General features: G+C 38.0%; 1 protein-coding gene and 1 pseudogene across 14 annotated transcripts in view; both read right to left on the bottom strand.

Moving 5' to 3' along the window:
- LOC105143768 (band 7 protein AGAP004871) overlaps positions 1–13,948 on the bottom strand; it is a 364,599-nt gene that overhangs the window by 273,955 nt on the left and 76,696 nt on the right. The window lies entirely within an intron of this gene.
- Positions 8,029–12,720, bottom strand: LOC105143767 (uncharacterized; annotated as a pseudogene).

Genomic DNA, 13,948 nt, shown 5'->3' with positions numbered 1-13,948 from the left:
AGTTTATTGACTTCATTTAATATAAGGTGAGGCATTCGCCGTTATATTTTGGATAATTCAAGTCGGTTCAGTCGCTGAATCTCCCACAATGCAATTGTTCTCGTTACGGGCTCATATTAAAATTAATTCGTGACGAGCGTTACCGCACGTTTGTAATACTTGCAAAAATCCAACAACATGCTGAGCGGCACACAAAAGTTAAAATATCCATCAGGTGTCATTAAATTTTTTGCATTACTCCGGAATAAATCCAGCATTATATATAATCATTGTATTGTCACTTGAAAACGATGCATAGCTCTTTAGAGTATTGGTTATTACAACATTTTTATTATGAACAATCTCTGCACCATTGAGTTCATATCGAATTTCATCAAACATGAACGCAATTACTTCCAATTGTTGGCTGTTTTTGATCTTTTTCCTTTGACATCAATCTGCCTTCAACGTAGAGAACACTTTCATACGGTAGCGTGTATAAATCCTGCTGTTGTATGGGTATCTTTACTCGTCTTTATGTCCAAATGTGGTGTTGACGTACGGATTGTACGTGTGAAACTCCAACTTGACGATACGATCGTCAAAGATCGGCTTACCTCCAATATTCAAGATATCAACCATCTCAGATGTTTCGTACAATAAAGCTCAATGATTGTAAAAATTTAACGTTTGACGCAGTAAGCTTCCTTCTACTGAACGACCGGATATTTTTGATCGTTGTCTCTCTACCAAAATTATGTCTTTAGTCTGTTTCGCCTATTCATTCAGAATGACGTATCTCACGTTATCGTTGTCATATCACTTTATCGCTGTCGCCTCCGTACATCCGCTATCTAACGATGATTTCTTCTCCACGAAAATTAAGTAATCGTCCGTCTTGACTTCACAACGTGAACCGTCAGATCTGTAACGCTCAGTATGATAATCGGAAGGTAAATGATCTGTGTCTTTCCGATATCTTATATCCTGGTGACACGCTCGGTGAAAATTTATGTATCATGTGTACGTATTCATGTATCATGAACTTATATTGCTGTACGCGCCTGTGGTCACGTTGAATTCAATATGAATGATATTTACGTTGATAATATTTATCGATACGTCTGATTCGTGTTACTGTTACGGCTCCAGCACGCGATTCAATGAAAATTCCGAAAGCGATCCAATATTGTGAGGTTTCGTGAAATTTACTGATTAAGCGTATTTGATTTCATTCTTCATTGTATTGTTATTGGCATGAATACTGTTCATCCTCTTTGTGAAGCGTTTTCTCTCGCAACATTATTAGGATGAAATTGTAAAATTGCATATCTTTAGATACTTGTTAATGTCACGTATTTCGAACGATCCTTCGGGAATGACAATTTCTTTGTCATCTTTGTCAAAGTAAAACTTATTATTTAATGAATTTACATTAGATATCGTATGGAAAGTTTCAAAGTCCGTCAGATCGAGCTCATAATCGCCATCGCTCAAATGGCCGTCATCTATGGCCGGAAAGTAGCAGATCACGAGAACGCTACTCTTACCGGTGAGCATAAATGTCAGTGACATGTTTGAATGGATACTGAGTTGAAAGAGTGCAATTCTTAAATTGATCGTCAACCTGCAGACAGTTGTCCACAATTACTTTAATCGTAACATTGATAAGGCGTGTGATTATACTACGATATCGATTTGCATTACGTCCAAATATCGCACCATCCTTCGATGGTCGAAGATTGCCGAACCTATCAAAACAAACAGCACGACCTCCCCGCTTCGCGTACGCCATCTAATGAGTATCCTTGGTCTATCAGCATTATCCAAATTTACGTTACCGCTCTCGTTTACACCATCCTGTTGGTAAGGTAGTACGCAAAAAATACCTCTAAAATATGAAATATGCACACGTTTTGCCAGTCGTTGCAGTTATATATTGGTAGTTACACCCTTCAGAATTTTTAAAAACTGTTCCATGTTTTTCTTTTAATCTTTTTTATTTTTTCCATTGTGATTCCACGTCTACGCTACAGAGCGAGGTAAACTCCATGACCCTCCATAACATTTATAACGTTTCAGTTCTTCCAACTGGCGTTGCGCGATTTTAATGTTTATAGCTTTTGCGACTCTTGTCGCTGATCAACGAGCCGAAGACTCCCAACAGCGGTAGAATAGGTAAGATATCACCGTATTTTGCCACCGGTAGTATTCGTTTTTTCGTCGGCTTTTTCTTCTTCTTCGGTTTCAAGTCCATACCAATTTTCATTTTGGCTTTTATAGCCGCCCAAACAACTGTGACAACACCTCTCTCTCCAAGAGTCGAATCTTTCGTGATAATCCATTTCTGCGCTTCCTCAGCTAAGTGTCGTTTCGTGAGATCTTTGCTCCGCGAATAAGCTATGTCATGTTCGCAACATGCCGCGTCCAATGGATTAATACCTCGATCATCTCTAGTCAATCGCTTTTCGAAATACGTTGCTGGACCGCAAAATTAATATCCAGGGATATGCAAATCGATTGGAAGTGCGTTTATCGCGTGATTTAAAAAACCGCAGCCTTTTGTAGTTGTTGACATTTGCTGCAATTTCTTATAAACGGCGCTGGACTATCAATATGCGATCGATCGCAGGGCAAATTGTAATGTTTCAAGCACCGACGATGTTGCTGAACCTGCTGAATCTTTATATGCTTTGTCCCACAGTTGAACTATGTATTTCTTAAACTTTCATAGTAAAATAATTTTCGGTATATATTCCAACTTTTTAGCGGATAAACTATGTACATCACAATTGTCCGACACGATAAGAAGCATTTTGAATATTGAGCGGTTTTGCTTTGCACGCTGCTATAAATACATCCGCTCTCAATGTCATTTTTTCAATTTATATCATTGTCGTGAAGGAAGAAGATATGAAGTTCGTGCAAGTGACTAATGTCGACAATAAAGTACAGACTGAAAAAGAAATGCGCAAGCATGGAAACATCTGCCAATTTCTATTCGTGGAATCATCTGCGGTCCATCGAACTGCGACAAAACAAATGTGTTGATAAGTCTGCTGAAAAGTCCACATGGCATATGTTTCAAAAACGTGTATATATACTCAAAGTCGTTGCAACAGCCAAACTACCGATACTTGAAAATTTATCAGCACCGATTGAAGAAATGGTTATTTTATATTCTCCAATAATAACGATGTAGTATCACCGAACGAGGTACTTCCAAATTTCATTTTTGTCTTCGATGACGTGGCATGCGACAAGTAAGACGCTATCAGAGAGTGCGTACTTTGCGATGAGTCGACACGCGGACGTCGACTGCTTCTATTTATGTCAGACACACGCAAAGATACCGAAGCATCTTATATATAATGCAAATCCGTTGATCCTGTTCAAACAGGACAGTACCAATCTGAAACATGTGACATCACAATGATCATATAAACACCGACATGTCTTACGAGAATTTCTACGAACTGTGTCGTTGTTATTGGCAACAAAAGTATGGATTCGTAGTGATAGACAATGCGCTTACGAATGAATGATAAAGAAAAAAATTTAATGAATATGCTATACCTTAATGTGGTAAATCGTTATCAATACATCAACTACACAACATTTCCTTTGGAATGCAACATGGATAATAGCAAAGAGCTCAAGGATCGTCAGAAAATAGCGAAACAAATAGCGAAAACGAGTAACTTGATTCGTAAAAAGTATCGTACTTTAAAAACCGGCAAAATAGAGAAAGATATAGCATTGAAGAAATACTTTAAGCCTATCGTCGAATCTCTAAACCAGATTGTCGAGAACATCGCTAATGATGAATCTCAATCAATTAAGAAAGAAATCAAGTTAAGAAAGAAGTTGTAAAGAATAAAAATATTAAGAAAAGAAAATCTGAAAATAATGAAGATGTTCATGATGATAAAGATGATAATGATGGTGATGGCTTCTGGATGGATAATCTATGATTTCAATTGACACCGTCGTCTAAAAAGCAACGTACCAAAGAATCGAACGTTACGTCGAATTCCAATTATGCGTCACCTGAATCACGCGAATTATATAATTCGTTCGTACGTTCCCTCAGTTGAAGACGTTTATGAAACGCCCAATGAACCGCTTGAAACGTTAGTTAAACAATCTTTGCAAATGCGGCAAGTTTGTGAGGAGTTGCATAATCAATTGGGGACAAAAATACGTAAATGTGCTTCTCGGTGGTGACAGAGAAAAGATGATCGATCACGTGACATATACCTCGAGAACGACACTATACTCGATGACAAATATTTCAATGTACACGAATGATTTTGTAGATGGAGTAAAGTACAAAGGTATACCTGGTTTGTACGAATTAATTTTCAAAAGAATGACATCCCGATGACACTATTTACACAGAGGATAAACTAGTGTATAAAAGTATACTGTTGACAACGAATGCTCATAAACGCAGTCATAATGCGGATAATTCAATATTAGGTAATAAAGGACACTGTTAAAAATTAAAGAATCATAGGAGTACATCCAGCGTACTCTTACGACTCTTTACTTTCGTGGAAATTTGAAATTCGTTGAAATAAAAAGACAGCTGCAAATAACGCACAAGTTGAGCGTTATAGCTTAGAGAAAACAAAAAATTTTCTTTTCCTACACTAAAAACTAAAACGATGAATCCAGTATCTCCTCGTAAATGTCGCTCCGAGATAAAAATCGGCGCACGTGCACGAGCGGCGGGACACCGAGTTTGTGCTCCTTGAACACTACGGCTAAAACAATAATAAATATGTTATTGGAAGACCGACGCCAAGATACTTTTTAACGGTCAAATCACGAATGATTCTCACGTGATCACAAAATCTAAGAAGCGACACGTGACGTTCAGAGGTAGATTCTAGATGGTCTCGTGCCGACGCTGCACGTGCGCTTTCTTGACGCACTGTACGTGCGTTTTCCCATAAATATTAAGGTAAGATCATAAAATTTAGGAGAACACTTTTCCACACTACAGACTTCGGTCAACATCCTTTCCTCTCCCAAAATTTTGACCAATCCGAGAGCAAAGGAAAATCCTACTACTAGTTAATGAAACTTATTTCACCAATCCGACCTGAGTAATCGGAGATGATTAGTATAAAAACCGCAGCCCTCAGTGTGATTTTTCTCTCTAAGTTTTGGCAAGCTATAGTTGTCGGAACTTTTGAAAAAGATTTTATCCGATTCTTGAAGCCCTTTTTCTTCAGTAGAGTCAGTGCAAAACTACACTAAGACCAACGGGATTGCCTAACCTAAAATCAACGGGACTGCTTGATCGGGGAAACGAAGTGGACTTGGCGCCTAGCATCTTACAGTCCACGATACTCTCTCCGGCGATTTTTCGGGCACCTTATACATCGTTATCGCCAAGTAGTAAGTTCCATTTCCGCTGCAGTACACTGGGTAGTATTCCTTCTCTTTTGTATCCTCTCTCTTTAAAGATGGCCAAATTTTTAATGCGTTCACGCAGTTCCGCCTCTCGTCACCTAGCGGGGACTAATAACGCGCGCCGACTCATCGTATCTGCTCTAACACCACGGAAAACTCTAGAGAACAATCCGTTAAATAAAGCATTGGCCCAAGAACAGACTACGGTCGTCCAGTCTCCACCCCTGACTCTATCGCCGCCACTAGAAATATCTTACTCTCCTGTCTCCGATCTGTCTCCAGACTTCTTCAATGACCTCTTCCCGTCCAGTCCTTCCTCGGTTCCACATCCGGTATCATCATTCCTGATTGAGGACTTCCATCTCTGATTTTCCATTTCGCATATCACTCCTTCAATTCCTCACGTTCAAACCAACGCTTATTCTCCTCCTGGTCACCTTCCTTGTCTCTTTCAAAACGCCCATCAATTATTGGAATACAATGTCCTTTATCCCTTGTACTAATAATCGAGTAATAGTCAGCATCGCGGGATCCAGTTGCCTATTTTCAGTCCTCATATCATCCCTCATTCCCATCAATCCTTTTTCCCTCCAACTATATGATCCTACACAACTTTAATTTCTCCTCCTTCTTTTAAATACTTCTCACACAAAATAACGCCTAATCATACAACTCTCTTTCCATACACACACACTCACACATACATAAATACTCTAACACACTTCAGAATAGAGAATTAAAGACTTATATTTTTATACTTAAGAAAAATGTATTAAATATAAATATTGCTTTTATTATAGTACTATTAAATTACACTCTCGTTTGTCAATTTGAAAAACTTCCCCTTGTATTTATTGTATTTATTGTAAACTTTTCCGCGGTTGCACTTCGCCCTCTCCCCAGTCATTTGGATTAAGTTCCATAACTGAAAGCCAGGGCATACGGACGTACTGACACATCTGGCGTTAAAATGCGCCCCTCCCGGCACACTGACTCAGTTAGGCCCTTTAAATTAAAAGTACGTTTGACTCATCCATTTAGCGGAACACGAGTTGAGATTTCCACTTCGTCTTCCATTTGATCCTCGGCTTGTTAGGAGTCTCAGGACGAAGCGAAGTTCTTCCCGATTTGCGTCTTTCCCCACAGCTCCCTTGTGGTCCGGAGCCTGGACACGATCATCAAATCGTCTAACAATTCGGTTCCTGTTGCGTTCATCCCCTCAGCTTCATGCATGCGGAGCTTGGACAATACAAATATAAGAATATAATAGCACCCTTGGTATCAGGTAAGATACAAGTTGTAGTATACCACGCGTCAGGAATCTAAACAACAAGTCAAGTAAAAGAGTCGAAAGAGGTGTAATACTACGCACCACTAAAGGTGTAATACTAGTATGATCCTAAATGACAACAAAATCGATTATGTTCATTGCGAATGATCCTAACGAGCTAGTGGATCGTCTCCGATTGCTTGAAGCCTCTCGAGACAAGTTACGACGCTCATGATAACAAAATATTGTCTATTATCGAGGAGCTTCGTAAAGCTGACTTTATTATAAATTGAAGCAGGATACACAGTCATTTTAGTTGACATTAAAATGCCGATGAAGAACGTTTACGTAAGAACTTTGTGATATTTTATGTATTATACAACAATAATCATAACATAACGTAACATGTTTGAGAAGAAAAGCTTTGAAAAGTGGACTGGTGGAAGAACTTCACGCTCCGGCGAGAAAAAAATTTTCTACGCAAACGTGTCATAGTTTATGGATATGATGACGTGGCAGGCTGATGTGGTCGAGATGCCGGTCCTTACACACGATTCAACAAAGTTTACCACTACATTCTCACCGTTATTGATGTGTTGAATAAGCACGCATGGACCGTACCGCTAAAAACCAAAAGTGGAAATGAGATGGCTACAGCAATAGCAAAGATAATTCGAGACAACAGAAGTTGTCCGAAAAATTTAACCTACGGAAAAAGAATTTTACAACACAAACGTACAAATACTCTTGAAAAAATACAATATAAATCATTATTTAACGTATTCCATAATGAAAGCATCAATCGTAGAACGGTTCAATCGTACATTGAAAAACAATATGTGGAAACAATTTACGCACAATGGAAATTACAAATGGATTGATTTACTACCGCGTCTAATGTCGCAATACAACGCGCGAAAGCATCGAACCATCAGTATGCGGCCTATCAATGTGACTCCCACGATCGCCAACAAACTCTTAAACATGGTATACTGTACCGTAAAGGCCGTCGCATTCCCGCACTTCAAAGTTGGTGACTCGGTACGTGTGAGCAAATTCAAAACGATCTTTGAGAAAGGTTACACGCCAAATTGGACGGAGATATTTAGAATCAAAGTACAGAAAAATTAATCCCATGATGTATCTACTGAAAGATTACCGTGGGAAACCTGTCGCTGGAGGATTCTACTAGTACTAGTTGTATCGCATCGCTAATCTCGATGTATATCTAGTTGAAAAGATGTGTAAAAAAGGAGAGGTTTACATGATATGGTTAGGATTTGATAATTCGCACAATTCTTGGGGTACACAAGGATAGTGTATTATAAAAATAAAATTTATTATAAATTGTATAATTATTTTTTTCCCTATGTAAATGTACATTAAATATAAACGCATTATATAATACATATTATACACATTACACATATTACAGATGTATACGTACATACGTACATACATATGTACATATGTACATACGAACGTATTTATATACATACATATGTATATACGTACAAACGTACATACATACCATACATCCATAATTTACATATTATACATACTATACATAATATACATATTAAACATATTATACATCATATATAAATGTGTTTTTAATAAAAAAAAGTAATAAATACGAAAAAAAAGGAATTTTTTTATAATAATATTTTATAATGATCCCATGGCAGCGTGTCGATAGAATCTGGAACATTATACCGCTTATCGTCGTATAGACTCAGAGCGATTTTCGTTTCGGATATAGTACAATATACTTCGTGCAATTTCGATCTTATGCACGACTGCCTGCGCGTTATTTCAATTGTGTCGTTGAGACACGTATAATCATTGAACGTTATGAATCTCGCTACAACGTTGTTCTTGACAACGCCCTTTGCCTTCTTAGTATCTGTTTGTGTATGACGCTGCTGTCACCTTGTATGGAAGGCTCGCTCGCTAAGGCGGCGTGTAATAACGATGACTTTCTTTGTTGTAATAATTTAAACTTTTTTTTACTTTATTATTGAGTCGAATTAAGATTTATTCGAAGCGGGCAATAATCCCGCGATGCTCGTAATCCGATAATTGATGCGTTCGGTTAGATGTGTGCACAGGTAACTCACACTTGGTATGACGTTGAATAATTTTTCGCGGCCGTTAGAAAAAATGCGTATTGTGAGCAGCAACGAGACCGGTAAATTTCGTCGGAAACTCAGGGAATTCTCGCGCACTGAATGCCCTCGCGGTACTCATATATCGATAACATTACATGAAAAAATACAGCGTTAATACGCGCTGAGATTTCGGTGTGGTTCGCTCTGAATATTCGGGATAAGATTAAGCACGAATATCGATAATTCGTATTAATCGAGATCAGGAAGCGAACTGAACTTTCGCACACAGAACGTGTGCGCGATGATCAACTTTTCAAGTGTCGCGTAAGGGGGATCGTGTATCATTTGATATAGATAGCGTGATTAGAACAGGAGCGAAATACACTCATATTTTAAACAAAATGTCGGTCGCAGGCGTGATTGAATGAGGACAGCTCGTGTGTCTTTAAGCTGTTTACTTACCATTCCCGAGAATACATTTTTGAAATAACAATGATTCCGGAACAGTATCTTTTTTGCTATCGACGCGCAAGGCGTACATTTTCGCCTCTAAACCCGACGAATTCAGTTATGATCGCGCCGTTGTACTCATTAAACCGGGAACTTTTTTATTTACGAGCGAAATATCATACATTGTCGATCGCGTAATTGCTAATGTCGAATTGATTGATATCGTGTTTCATAGCATAGACATCGTTGCACTCGATGTGATAAATAAGGCTGTCCATGTCGGTATACATAATTTTAAATTTTTCATGAAAGAGCGGTAACGTGTACTCGTGATGAAATTCATACAAACATGCCTTGGATATGTCCAAGATACACATACCCATGTATATATCTATGGTTTGTTAAACTTCACTTTGAGTTTACGCATTTCTATTGCGACCAAATTTGCAAAAAAAAACGCTTCTACTATGAAAGTTTAATGTCACGTTCATTGTCTCTGCACTGTATCTCCCGTCCCAACGCGTGACAAGTCGCACGTCGACATGGTTGCGTAACGTTCTCCACAGTCTTGCCCAATACCGCGTTGTTCATTAATTTATATAATTTTTTTTCGAACTCGTTATTCGCGCGAGTTTTAAAATTTGTATTGAGTTTGATGTACTCGCGAAGCCATTGAAATTGCGCGAATTGTAATACACGATAAATTTTTGTGATGCGGAGACTATGACGAGTGCTGCAGATTACGATAATGAATAATGTAATGCTTTTTATCATATAAATTCGCGAAGAATTTATCATCTCGCTTACCGGGTTTCTCATGCGTCGGACAAAGCGTCGGTTATTTGATTGGAGTGCACGTTATGGAGATGTAGCAGATATTCTAACTTCGAGAATGTGAATCTAATGTGACATTCATAACATCAAAATTGTCTACATCGTTGACCCATGGAAAATCGCCGTATAGCAATGGTTGACACATTGCTCAGTCGTAGAGGTTGTTGACGTCACAGTACATCATACGATGATTGACAGATACGTCGATAGTTTCGATGGATCGTACGACGGCATGTATTTGTTGTTAGCCTGCGCGAATCTGTTGAAATACTGGCTTAGACCCCCGCGTATACCATGTTCGATGAACCATGTCGATACCGGTAAAAAGTTCGAAATTGACGCGAATATGTTTCAACATCACGTAAAATCTGGTAGAGGTAATAATACGCGGGATCGAGTTCATAACTGGTGATGCAACTGTTGCAAAAATTCTCAAAAATGTCGGCCAACAACAAGATATCTGTTTTTAAGTACAAGTCAGTGATGCGCTGTCGTGGGAATTATTCCAAACGGAAATGTTTGTGCGCATGTATATTGCCGATACGATGTGAAAGCAGTCAATACGAAACTGTAACGGTAGCTTACGCATACGCACGAACATTCCCGTGTGGGAATAATTCCCACGATAGCGTACAAGTCGCTATATTCACTGAAGGTTCAAATGGAGAATCGCTGCCACACATTCATGGCATGCGCGTAACTCACTCTTGGGTACAGTGTCATCCGTTAATGAACTATAAAACGATTCGCACAGAGGTAAATATGTATCCTTCAATTTTTCGACGTAGTCAACGTACTCGTACGGAAATATACCTTTACGCGTGAGTAGATCGAAATCCTCCAGATTGAGATTAAGAAATTCTGACCATAATTTTCAATTTATCTTTATCGAGATATGACGCCAATTTTTCTTAATGCGAGAAATTTATATGAATCGATAAATCGTAATTTTATGCAAGTTTTCTTTTGATCATTTTTGTCTATAGTGCTATCGACATGTTTCGTAAACGAAATATATTTTCTATATTTGTCATAGGAAGTATGTTTACATACCCTTTGTACGTGATGGCTATATCCTTGATAATAAAATGTTGTAGCATGATAAATTATAAAAAACTATGGGAATGTAATGTGAATCTTTATAATTTAAGTTGCAATTTGAGTACATGGGGTCTCTATATCTCCCGGTCAAGTGGCAATGATCGCGTACTCGTGTATCAGGCGTAAACAGTTTTTCACACACATGGCAGTGCATGGTACTGTTAAACTTTTGTCAATTCGTGTCGCGAGAAATCTGCCATGGGAACATTAGCAGAGGATAGTATTTACATTATGCGCTAAACTTCTGAATTCCTTGTTGAACTACGCGACGCAATCGTTACAGCGACGAAAATAATATATCAACAGCAAGTTGTCGTACGAACAATACGCGTAATACCCGATGCTAAACACATTATGATATTGGTACCTATATGTTGACATATTCGGGTCTCTCTCTCTCTCTCTCTCTCTCTTCTCCAGGATGCATTCCAGGTCGTATTCCATAGACCACGAACGGTATGCGCTCCTTCCTGCAATGATTGCTGAAACTCAACCACTTATCGTCCTCGCTCGGCAACCTGATGGTGCAATCGTTTAATTTTCCACAGTCTACTATGTGGATATTCAATTTTACGCTAGATCCAAAATAATGTAGACATCTGAAAAAAGTATAGTTTTTTTATTGTCACAAAGAGGTTACAAAAAAAAACATTTTCATAATTTTAAATATATACACATACCTATCGCAAAAGTATTTCTTGTATCCATATTTATTGATTTGTGAGCTCACAAGGCGGAACAGATTCTTGATCCACACGAAGTGTCCCGCGTTATCATCCTGCGAATCCTGCACGTACAATAAATTAACGTGCTTGTTCCTCTTCATATCGATGAGCCGTAACGGAAGAACCCTCTTTTTTTCTTTTTGCTTCTCGATGCAGTCCTCGACACGTTAACGGAGATATCGTTATGATTTTCGAATTTTTTAATTTGATTCAGCGTCATTGGGCACACAATGTCTTGAAGATTCACTACAGTCATGTAATGCGAATATGATGACTCTCGCTCCATATTTTTTTTAGCTGGGTGTAGAGCGGCAACCACGCAAAGCACGCGTTGTCTAGAAATTGCACATTAACCACAGCTCTCTTCATTTTAATTTCTCGCGGAAGTTCGATATGACATCCCGAATGCGATCCCGATGCAATCCCGAAAGAGGATTGTACATGTTTATATTTACTGTTAAATTCAATATACGCGACAGCGTCCACCCATTATCGCGCTCCTGGAATTCCTTCAGCGATGTCAGGATAGGCTCGACGACGTGCGACGCGTATGTGCATATCACTCATGTAAATCGGAAATTATGAACAGAAGAGTTCATAATTTCTCGTGCTCACTTTTATTTGTACATTTATCATCCGACACAAATTCACCATTAAACATTGTGTTTATCTTAATATTATCATGTCTCTGAATAACATTTTGCACATGCTCAAGCACTATCTCTCTCGCATCTTTGAGGAATTGGCAAGGTTCGATATGTTCAGAGTTTATTACAGCAGTCAATATATGATTTTCATCATCGAAGTCCCGCACTGTACCCGGCATCCACTTACACGAAATATCCACGCATCGTGTTTTTCAAATTTTGAATACGAGCGCTCAACGATTGTTTAACTCCAATCGATACGGACGTTTAGCGCAACTCTGTTCCTCCAGCGATTCGATGAAATTATCGCAACGCTGTATGCAAAAAACTCTTCTCAGGTATTCAATAGCTTACGCTATGAGATCACGCATTGTTTAATCCATGTTGTCTTTGAACTGTTGTTCGATTGCTGACAAAATGAGTTCCCAGAAAAGAAAATTTTTTCGTTTTATATAGTATAGAAAGATGCATCATTTGATTTGTTGCACGTTTTAACATGTTTGAACATGTTTTAACAAGTTTTAACGTGTTTCCAAAAAGATGATTTTTTATCGCAGTCATAAAGGTAGGCCAAAAAAAATATTTTGAAAAGAGAATAGGAACAGAGACTTTACTGTCGATCCTCAAAGATTAAAAAAAAGTCTGATATGCTCATCCATTCTTGTGATATGTGTCATTGTGTAGTTTAACAAAGGTTTGATGATAATTACACTGAAAAATAAACTCAGATATTTCTAAAGATAAGTAAAATTTCACATTAAATACACAGTCCCGAAATTCATTTTGAAAAGAGAATAGGAGAAGATAGACTTTATTGTCGTTGGTGCCGATTCCTTAGATAAAGATATCATTAGAGTGCATTCTTATGATATGTGTCAATTTGGTATCATTCGACCATGTCGCAACTGTTCTTTAAAATATAATGTATATAAAAAAATTCCTTTTAGGGTGTATAAAAAAAATGTGATAAAAAACACTGTTTAAAAGAAGAGCTCCGGGCAACAGAGTTCAGACAATTATTGCTAATTATAAGTTCTCCGAGAAAATAAAAATATCTCAAGTCATGAACTATTACGTTCCAATTCAGAAGGTGTGCAAGAGACAGTAAGTTCATTTAATTTTATAAACTATTTTGCTTATACGTATTATACGTTATGTATTTTTATAAGATCTATTTACATGTTTTCTTTTTTTCAAAGCGCATATCAAACATTATTTAGTACATCTTCGAAACCTCACTACATGCTTCGTATCTTGACGAGGAAATATGCATTGACATCGACAACGTACAAGTTCCTGAACATTGGGATCGATATCTCATGTGCAAATTGCGATTGGCAATAATCAAAGCAACTGCATGTTCATATTTCATGCTACGTGGAAGGTTTATCGAGAGGCGTGCAGATA

The sequence above is a fragment of the Acromyrmex echinatior genome, chromosome 10, assembly GCF_024713525.1.
Source record: "Acromyrmex echinatior isolate Ae372 chromosome 10, ASM2471352v2, whole genome shotgun sequence".
Lineage (NCBI taxonomy): Eukaryota > Metazoa > Arthropoda > Insecta > Hymenoptera > Formicidae > Acromyrmex > Acromyrmex echinatior.
The sequence above is the reverse complement of the archived record's forward strand: the minus strand, read 5'-3'. Positions and strand labels throughout refer to the sequence as shown.